The 9,129-nt window shown below is 57.5% G+C and overlaps 1 protein-coding gene across 2 annotated transcripts in view; it reads right to left on the reverse strand.

The window, feature by feature from the left end:
* Nucleotides 1–1,823, reverse strand: part of LOC137412517 (nucleobindin-2) — a 104,836-nt gene extending 103,013 nt beyond the window's left edge. The window contains exon 1 of one of the 2 annotated variants that reach the window (XM_068097840.2): nt 1,535–1,823. The gene's annotated coding sequence lies outside the window, so the exon portion shown is untranslated. The remainder of the gene's footprint in view (nt 1–1,534) is intronic. The other variant, XM_078769813.1, reaches the window with a different exon arrangement.
* Nucleotides 1,824–9,129: the final 7,306 nt, after the last annotated feature.

Raw genomic sequence — 9,129 nt, forward strand, 5'->3', positions numbered from 1 at the left:
AAAAGGTCTGAAGGTGAATATCAGAAAGACGAAGGTAATGGCAAGTGGTAAAGCATGTGGTGAGGTGGAAAGAACTGGGAAGTGGCCATGTGCTATGTGCAGGAAGGGTGTCGGAGTGAACTCCATTCAATGTACAATGTGCACTGAGTGGGTTCATCAAAAATGTAGTGGTCTGAGAGGGTCATTAACCAGTGTGGCAGCTACACTCAAATGTAAGGTGTGCACAGAGGGAGCTGCAGATGGAGGAAATGTTGAGTTGGATCTTGGAGACGGCGTGAAGCTGGAAGGTGTGAAAACATTTTGCTACCTTGGAGATGTGCTGAATGGAGACGGTGGATCAGACTCGGCAACGGTTGCTCGAGTGAGATGTGCATGGAAGAAGTTTCGGGAACTGAGTGGCGTGCTGATGAGGAGGGGAGTGTCGTTGAAGCTGAAGGGAAAGGTGTATGCTGCATGTGTGAGAAGTGTTATGATTTATGGGAGCGAGACATGGGTAATGAACGTAGAGCAGAAACGAAGGCTGGAAAGGGTGGAAATGCGAATGGTTCGACGGATGTGTGGAGTATCGTTGAGAGAGAGGAAGACAAATGATGAATTGCGAAAGACGATGGGAATAGAGCCTGTGATTGATGCTGTTATGAGGAACAGGTTGAGATGGTTTGGTCATGTGTTAAGGATGAAAGTGACTGGTTGAGAAGAGTGATGGAAATGAATGTAGAAGGAAGTAGAGGACGGGGAAGACCGAGAAAAACTTGGCTAAAGATGGTGGAAGAAGAAATGCGGGCAAGGGGTGCGTGCGGGCAAGAGCAGGGATTATGATAACAAGGAGAGATGCAGAAAATAGGGCAAAATGGAGAAGATTGTCATGGGGACCGCAAGGCTAACCCCCGCTCCAGCAGGGAAAACGGCCTTTAAAATGCATGTTGTTGTTGTTGTTGTTGTATAGTGCTTCCACGTGCGCCTGGTATTGAAAAGTTTCCTTGACAGGTTTGTTATAACACCTGCATGTTCAGGCATCGAGTGAGTATGTTGCTTATACACTGCCTGGGTTTTTCTCCCGGGAGCAATTGAGTAATATGTTTCATGAAGATCAGTAACTTATACAAAACCTTTAGACGAAACCATAAAACCACCTGTTCCACAATTTGTCATTCAGGAAATAGTTAAAACACATACGTCATTGAATTTCTTCGGGCAACACCGGTTACTTCAGCTATTGTAACATATATATATACATATATATACACAAACGAGAGGACAACATAAAATGACGAACAATCTACTGTGTTCGATGAAATAGAATAAAGTGACAATTGCAGAAATAACCAGAACACCGGAATTGTGGCATTGTCAGTAGTTAATATTCAATTGTTCAGCTACATATGCTGTACAATGAATGAGCCGTTTATTTTCCATACACTGTCTCGTGTCTGCACAAGCAGGGGGATCAAGTAGAAATAAATCACAATTTACATACATGTGTGTGACACAATCGCAATACTGTACATGTGTTTTATAACAGAGCCACACTCACCCGAAGATCCCCGGGACACAAACACGACCTTCGATTCCTTCCGGACAGAACCCACGAGTCGTTGAACAACACAATCCTGTGACGTACACCTTAACCCGTACGTGGCACGATGTCTGAAGCTGCGGCAGCGTTTACGTAACTGCGTCAAGAACGAATGTATCATGCCTACCCCAGGAAAAAAATATTTCGATTGGACTCGTCATTTTGAAATTCTTCTATAAAATCTAAGACGAGCTTTACTGAAGGTAAGAACGAGGTATCGTATATAGCTGACGTAATTTTAACCTTCGATTGCATCGTTCAAAAAAAAACATAGGGAATGATACACCGCCTAAGTGATATGTAAGTGATTTTCAATAGTTTCAATTATTATTATTATGCCATTGCAGTAAAATGTGTAAGAATACAAGAACGTTGGTGTTTCTTGTGCTGTTTCTGTTATTAACGAAATCAATTGAGGTCTTTCTGAAGAATCATAAATAGTGTGCTGACTAAATAAAGACAATGTCGGAGGTCACGATCATTGTCAACAATGTCGATTTCTCGCTCAGTTCACGGTGTACACGCCGTGCACGATCTGAAGACTGAATCGCAAGTGATATGACCAAAGGTGAACATCCTTGTACTCGAATCTGTGTCTCATGGTTAGAACTTAAAACGTCCACTCTATCTCATGGTTAGAACTTAAAACGTCCACTCTACACTAAGGCTGGGGCTGAGGTCGGTGGTTCGAATCCCAGATCCGTAGTCATACCAAACCAAACGCTTTAAAACTGTACGTTGTGGCGGACACGAAAGCCCACTGGTGTGGTGACATCATTCCGCGCATCCAAGTGGGCGGCGGCCACGCCCGAGGGGTAGGCGTGGCCTCAGGATATACACTGGGCGCGCAGCCCGGAGCGCGCCAGTGCTACAGTGACCTCTTGTCAATAAAGACTCTTTTGTTTAACCGCGTTGTCCGCTTCCTCCTTGGTAGCAAGTCGCGCGCGTAGCACCGCGCTTCATTGGTGACTCCGACATTTGGTCAGCCGTCACTGACCACCCGAAACCGCCACAGCCATGGCAACCAACGCGGTAGCGATAAAGCTCCCCGAGTTCTGGGAAGCTCAGGCGGAGATCTGGTTCCTGCAGGCCGAAGCCCAGTTCAGGCTTTGACGCATCACGGCGGACGAGACACGCTACTGCCACGTGGTCGCCTCCCTCGGGGCCGGCGCGGCCGCCCGCGTCGTGTCGGTCCTGAGGAACCCACCGGCCCACGACAAGTACGAGGCGATCAAGCGCCTCCTCCTCGCCACGTTCGGCCTCACAGTGGACGCACGGGCCGATCGCCTCTTGGACCTCCTCGAGCTTGGTGACACGCGACCGTCGGTCCGAATGGACCATATGCTGTCGCTCATGGGCGACGAAACCCCGAACGCTCTATTCCGGGCGTTATTTCGACGCCAGCTGCCGGCACGAGTCCGCCTCGCGTTGGCCGGTTCCGCGACGACGGAACCCCGTGCGTTCGCGGCCGAGGCCGACAAGTTCTACGTGGCTTTGGACACGCAGGCGAGTTTCGGTGCGGCCGTAGCGGCTCCCGAGCCCGAACCTCCTGCGGGTGCCCACCCCTGCTCCGAGGGGCGCATCGTGGCGGCCGCCACGCCCCGCCCATCACCACCTCGGGCGGCCTCGCCCCATCGTGCCCGCGGGCTGGCAGCGCCGGATTTTCGACTCCATCCACGGCCTGTCCCACCCGGGCACGAGGGCCTCCCAGAGGTTGATCGCCGACAAGTTTGTCTGGCATGGCCTCCGGAAGGCCGTCCGCGGCTGGGCCAGGAGGTGCCTCGCGTGCCAGCGCGCGAAGGTGCACCGACACACCCAGGCCCCATTGGCCCCGTTTGCGGTGCCGGAACGTCGGTTTGACCACGTTCACGTGGACCTGGTGGGACCTCTGCCCCCCTCGTGGGGTTTCACCCACGTCCTGACCATGATGGACCGCACCACCCGGTGGCCGGAGGCCGTGCCTTTGGCGTCAACGACGGCGGCGGACGTCGCGCAGGCGTTCATCGCCACCTGGGTCGCCCGGTTCGGCGCCCTCTCAGACATCTCGTCCGACCGCGGCCCCCAGTTCACCTCGGAGCTCTGGGGGCGGTCGCGCGGGGGCTCGGGGTCCAGCTGCACCGCACCACGGCCGACCACCCCCAGGCTAACGGCCTGTGCGAGCGGTTCCACCGCTTGTTGAAGGCCGCGCTCCGGGCCACCCTCCGCGACGGCGGCTGGGTCGACAGGATCCACTGGGTCTTGCTGGGCCTCCGGACGGCGCCCAAGGAGGACCTGCGCGCATCCGCGGCGGAGTTGGTCTTTGGACAACCGCTGCGGGTGCCGGGCGAGTTCCTCCCCGACCCCACGGCACCTTGGTCCACGGCGCAGGAGTGCTCCGTGCTGCAGGAGACCGCCCGGAGGTTCGTCCCGGTGCCGACGGCGCACCACGGGCACCCACCCACGCACGTCGCCCCGGAGCTTCGCACCGTGGAGTATGTCTTCGTCCGGCACGACGCCCACCGGACACCACTGCGGCCCCCGTACGACGGGCCTTTCCGCGTGCTGGAGACCGGGGTGAAATACTTCACCTTGGACATCGGCGGTACTCCCGACCACGTCTCGGTGGATCGACTCAAGCCGGCCCACCTCGACGTGGACCACCCACCGCCGGTGGCTCGGCCCCCGCGTCGGGGCCGCCCCCCGGCGGGCGGACCCCCGGCACCGCCCAGCACCGCCGGCATGCCGCCCCCCGGTCCGGCACCCATCCCGGGTACAGCCGGGGGCATCCCAGCTGGCATCCCTGCACCCCGGACGCCGCCGGTCGCCAAAGGGCGCTTCGGCCGGGTCATCCGTTTGCCCCGCAAACTGGCCCTCCAGGTGCGCGGGAATTCTGGGGGGGCGCGTGTGGCGGACACGAAAGCCCACTGGCGTGGTGACATCATTCCGTGCACCAAGTGGGCGGCGGCCACGCCCGAGGGGTAGGCGTGGCCTCAGGATATACACTGGGTGCGCAGCCCGGAGCGCGCCAGTGCTACAGTGACTTCTTGTCAATAAAGACTCTTTTGTTTAACCGCGTTGTCTGCTTCCTCCTTGGTAGCAAGTCGCGCGCGTAGCACCGCACTTCAATGTGATGCTTCCTCGTTTGACTCTCAGCCTCTTCCACCGTCGAAGTTCTTTGTAAGCGAACTAATCATATTACAAAGTCGGACAAATTCGGAGACGAGCTCCGTCCGACCGACCGATATGATATGAATACTATGCCCATCCATGTGATGTAAACATGTGTAAAACTGAATGTACCATATGCCATTCTAAAATACTGTTTTCTCTTTTGCAGATCTAAAACTCCCCTCACATCGGCCTTACGGGGTCGTTACGACGTTTACGGCGGCGTTGCGGCGAAAAAATTGTGCACAACCGGGAGCATTCCTTGTGGCACCTGGGACATCCTCAACGCTTCCTGGAGCATTCGTATGGATCCTTAAGCGTCCGGGAGGGGTCGTAATTTCTTACGAGAGTTTTGGTCCAGACCAAAACTCTCGTAAGAAAATTACGGCAGTGCTACGGAAATCTAGACCGCAACTCCTCCTCAACGCTTCCGCAACTGCCGTAACACCACCGTAAGACTCTGCAAGGCCATCTTAACCATCCGCAAGGATTCTCCCTCTCCTTGGACTCTCTGGGCAGCGGGTGCTCCATTCATGGCTCTCCTGGATAGGTCTTGCCCCCTTGTAAGTCAGCAGCAGAATGAGGGGAGAGCGGGGGGGGGCCCCCCGTTTTTATATTCTGGGCCGGGAACCGTAAGGAACCGCAAGCAAACGTAGAGGCACCGTATCTCCACCGTGTATATCCGCAACGAAGCCGTAGCAGCCCGTACTAAACCGTAATAAACCGCTGTGAATCGGTCACGGTCAAGCAAAATCCTCTCCCCGGTGTTCACGATTTTGCTCAAAAAATCGCAACGCTGCCGTAGAAAGAACATCCGTGGACGACCGTGGACGTCCATAAAAAAACATTTTTTGGTGTGAGGTACCCTTAAGATGGACAGTCCTGTATGACATGGGAGCGTATCTCTCAACCATGATAGCAAACGTGATGTCAAGAGAACGTTGGAACAAATCAATCACACCCTGTGTATCACATCATTCACATGCCAAGGAGAAGATGCAAAGAATATGTTGAACGTTACTCCGGAGAGCTTGCCAATGCTCCACACCGCAATGGAAGGAGGATGTGCCGAAACAGCTGGACGGTTACAATAGCTAATCAAAACAACTTGTTGCATGACAAGTCCCCAAAATAGCAGAGAAATTGCAGGAGCAGGTACTTCTTGAAAAAGAGTGACCCTTGCTGAAAAAGGAGGATGGGAAATGTATCACCAAATCGGGAAAACGATCAAGTGTTTCTCAAGCAACAACAAGATGTAAGTAGCCTCAATATGAAGCAAAGACAATGAGTGTTATTTGCCACAAAATTTGGCATAGAGGACACAAGTCACCCAACGAATTTCTGGGAAAGGGCATCACGTGCTTTCTCATGACATTTGTTGCCATAGACATTGTGTCAATGAAGTCAACAATACTGAAGGAGCTGTGCTCCAACTCGAATCGAAAGAATGGACGCGACAAAAAGCTGGAATTCGTCCGAGTTTCTTTATTGCATCAAATCAACTCGGGTACTCTGAAAAGACCGTTTATCGGGCAGCATTATATACAAGCACTCGAATATCTCATGCCGAAGCGTTTGCCCTTAAAAGGCGCGACTGGGTGTGTCCGGGAGACCTGGGCGAGTCTGGACATGCCCGGGAACGGCGAGACTGGGTGTCGCCGAACGGGCCGGGCGAGTCCGGGAAAGGCGTGTCCGGGCATGCCCGGGAAAGGCGAGACTGAGCGTCTCCGGGCGGTCTGGGCGAGCCCGGCACAGCGATCGCTCCGTGGTTGCGTCCTCGGCAGGTGTAACGCGATTGTGTATGTTCAGCGGCAACCGCTACACACGCCCCCCCCCCCCCGAATCGACTTGCACCGGCAGGGTCAATTTAAGGGGGGTCCTGATGACCCGGCCGAAGCGACCCCTGGAGGGTCGTGGGGGGGGGGGCGGTGTGGGGGTGGGTGGTCGAGCGGGAGGCACCGTGGACGGGGGGCGGCCTCACCGCGGAGGAAGGGCCAACCGAGGTGGTTGGTCGATGTCCACGTGCGCCGGCTTGAGGCGGTCCACCGAAATCCGGTCCGACCTGCCGCCGACGTCGATGACGAAGGACTTGTCGTCCCGTCACAGGACCCGGAAGGGTCCGTCGTACGGCGGCCTAAGTGGCCCCCGGTGTGCGTCATGACGCACGAAAACGTACTCCGCTGTGCGAAGCGATGGGGGGACGTAGGCCTGGGGGTCACCGTGGTGGGACGTTGGCACGGGGGCAAACCGTCGGGCAGTCTCCTGGAGGTCCGAGCGCTGGCGAGCTGCGGACCAGGGACTGGTGGCATCGGGCACGAATTCGCCCGGGACGCGTAGCAGCTGGCCGTAGACCAGCTCAGCGGTGGACGCCCGGAGGTTCTCCTTGGGGGCCGTGCGGAGGCCCAAAAGGACCCACGGTAGCCGGTCGGTCCAGCCGCCGTCCTGAAGGCTGGCCATGAGCGCGGCCTTCATGGAACGGTGGAACCGCTCGCACAACCCGTTGGCTTGGGGGTGGTAGGCCGTGGTACGGTGGAGCCTGACCCCCAGGTTGCGGGCGACCGCGCCCCACAGCTCGGAGGTGAACTGCGGCCTGCGGTCCGAAGAGATGTCCGCCGGTGCGCCGAAACGGGCGACCCAGGTGGCGATGAAAGCCTGCGCCACGTCGGCGGTGGTGGTGGAGATGAGGGGAACGGCCTCCGGCCACCTGGTGGTCCTGTCCACCATGGTGAGCAGGTGTGTGAAACCCCGTGATGGGGGGAGGGGGCCCACCAGGTCCACGTTGACGTGGTCGAAACGCCGTTCGGGCACGTTGAAAGGTGCCAGCGGGGCCTGGGTGTGTCGGTGGACCTTGGCCTGTTGGCAGGCCGTGCAGGTGCTGGTCCAATCGCGGACATCCCGTCGAAGGCCGTGCCAGACGAATCGCGCCGACACCAGCTTCTGGGAAGCTTTCCGGCCCAGGTGGGAAAGGCCGTGGAGGGAGGCGAAGATGCGGCGTTGCCAGGTAACGGGCACGATGGGGCGAGGCTGGCCTTGGGAGACGTCGCAGAGCAGGACAGTGTCCGTGAAGGGGACGTCGGCCAGGCGGAGGCCCGTGCCCGCCGCCCGGAGGGCTTGCACCATGGTGTCGGTGGTCTGGTCAGCCGCCATAAGCGCAAAGTCCACGCCGAGGTGGACCGCGTTCGCGCTGGCCCGAGAAAGACAGTCGGCCATGGCGTTGTCTTTGCCGGCGACGTGCCGGATGTCCGTGGTAAACTCCGACATGGTGGAGAGGTGGTGCTCTGGCGGGCCGACCACGGCTCCGTGACTTTGGCCATTGCGTAAACCAACGGCTTGTGGTCGACGAAAGCCGTGAAGGGTCGGCCCTCCAGGAGGTGGCGGAAATGGCGAACGGCCAGGTGTAGACCGAGGAGCTCGCGGTCAAACGTGCTATATTTGAGCTCGTTCGGCCGGAGTTGCCGGCTGAAAAAAGCGAGTGGCTGCCAAATGCCGTTCACCCATTGCTCATGTACGGCGCCCACCGCGTAGTCGGAGGCATCCGTGGTGAGGGCGATGGGAGCGTTGAGCACCGGGTGAGCGAGCAGTGTTGCGTCGGCGAGGGCCCGCTTTGAGCTTGTAAATGCCGCGTCCATGGCTGCAGACCAGACGACGTCGTGTTTGGCCGGCTTGCCCCGGAGGGCTTCGTAGAGGGGCCGCATGAGCTGAGCAGCGCGGCGCACGAAGCGGTGATAGAAATTCACCATTCCGAGGAACTCCTGCAGGGCCTTGATGGAGCGGGGACGCGGCAACGCGGTGATGGCCTCGACCTTGGTAGGCAGCGGCACGGCCCCGTTCTTGGTGATGTGGTGGCCCAAAAAATCAACGGCCGTCGTGCCGAAGTGGCATTTGGCCGGGTTGACGATTAGGCCGTGCTCGCTGAGGCGCCCGAACAGTGTTCGGAGGTGGAGGAGGTGCTCGGCCCGGGACGCGCTGGCGACGAGGATGTCGTCCAGGTAGACGAAGAGGAACGGCAGGTCGCGCAGCACGCCGTTCATCAAGCGCTGGAACGCCTGAGCCGCGTTCTTGAGGCCAAGTGGCATTCGAAGGAATTCGAATCAGCCGAACGGCGTGATGACGGCCGTTTTTGGGACGTCGGCCGGCCTGACAGGTACGTGGTGGTATTCCCGTATCAAATCGATCTTCGAAAAAATGACCCGTCCTGCCAGACGGGCGGAGAAGTTTTGAATGTGCCTGATCGGATACCTGTCGGGGGTGGTAACATCGTTAAGGCGGCGGTAGTCGCCACATAGGCGCCAGCCGCTCCCCGGCTTTGGTACGATGTGTAGTGGCGAAGCCCACGCGCTATCGGAGCGCCGCACGATGCCGAGGTGTTCCAAAGCGTCGAACTCGGCTTTGGCCACGGCGAGCTT

Source organism: Myxine glutinosa, chromosome 1 (assembly GCF_964187855.1).
Source record: "Myxine glutinosa chromosome 1, kmMyxGlut1.1, whole genome shotgun sequence".
In the NCBI taxonomy this organism is placed as follows: Eukaryota; Metazoa; Chordata; class Myxini; order Myxiniformes; family Myxinidae; genus Myxine; species Myxine glutinosa.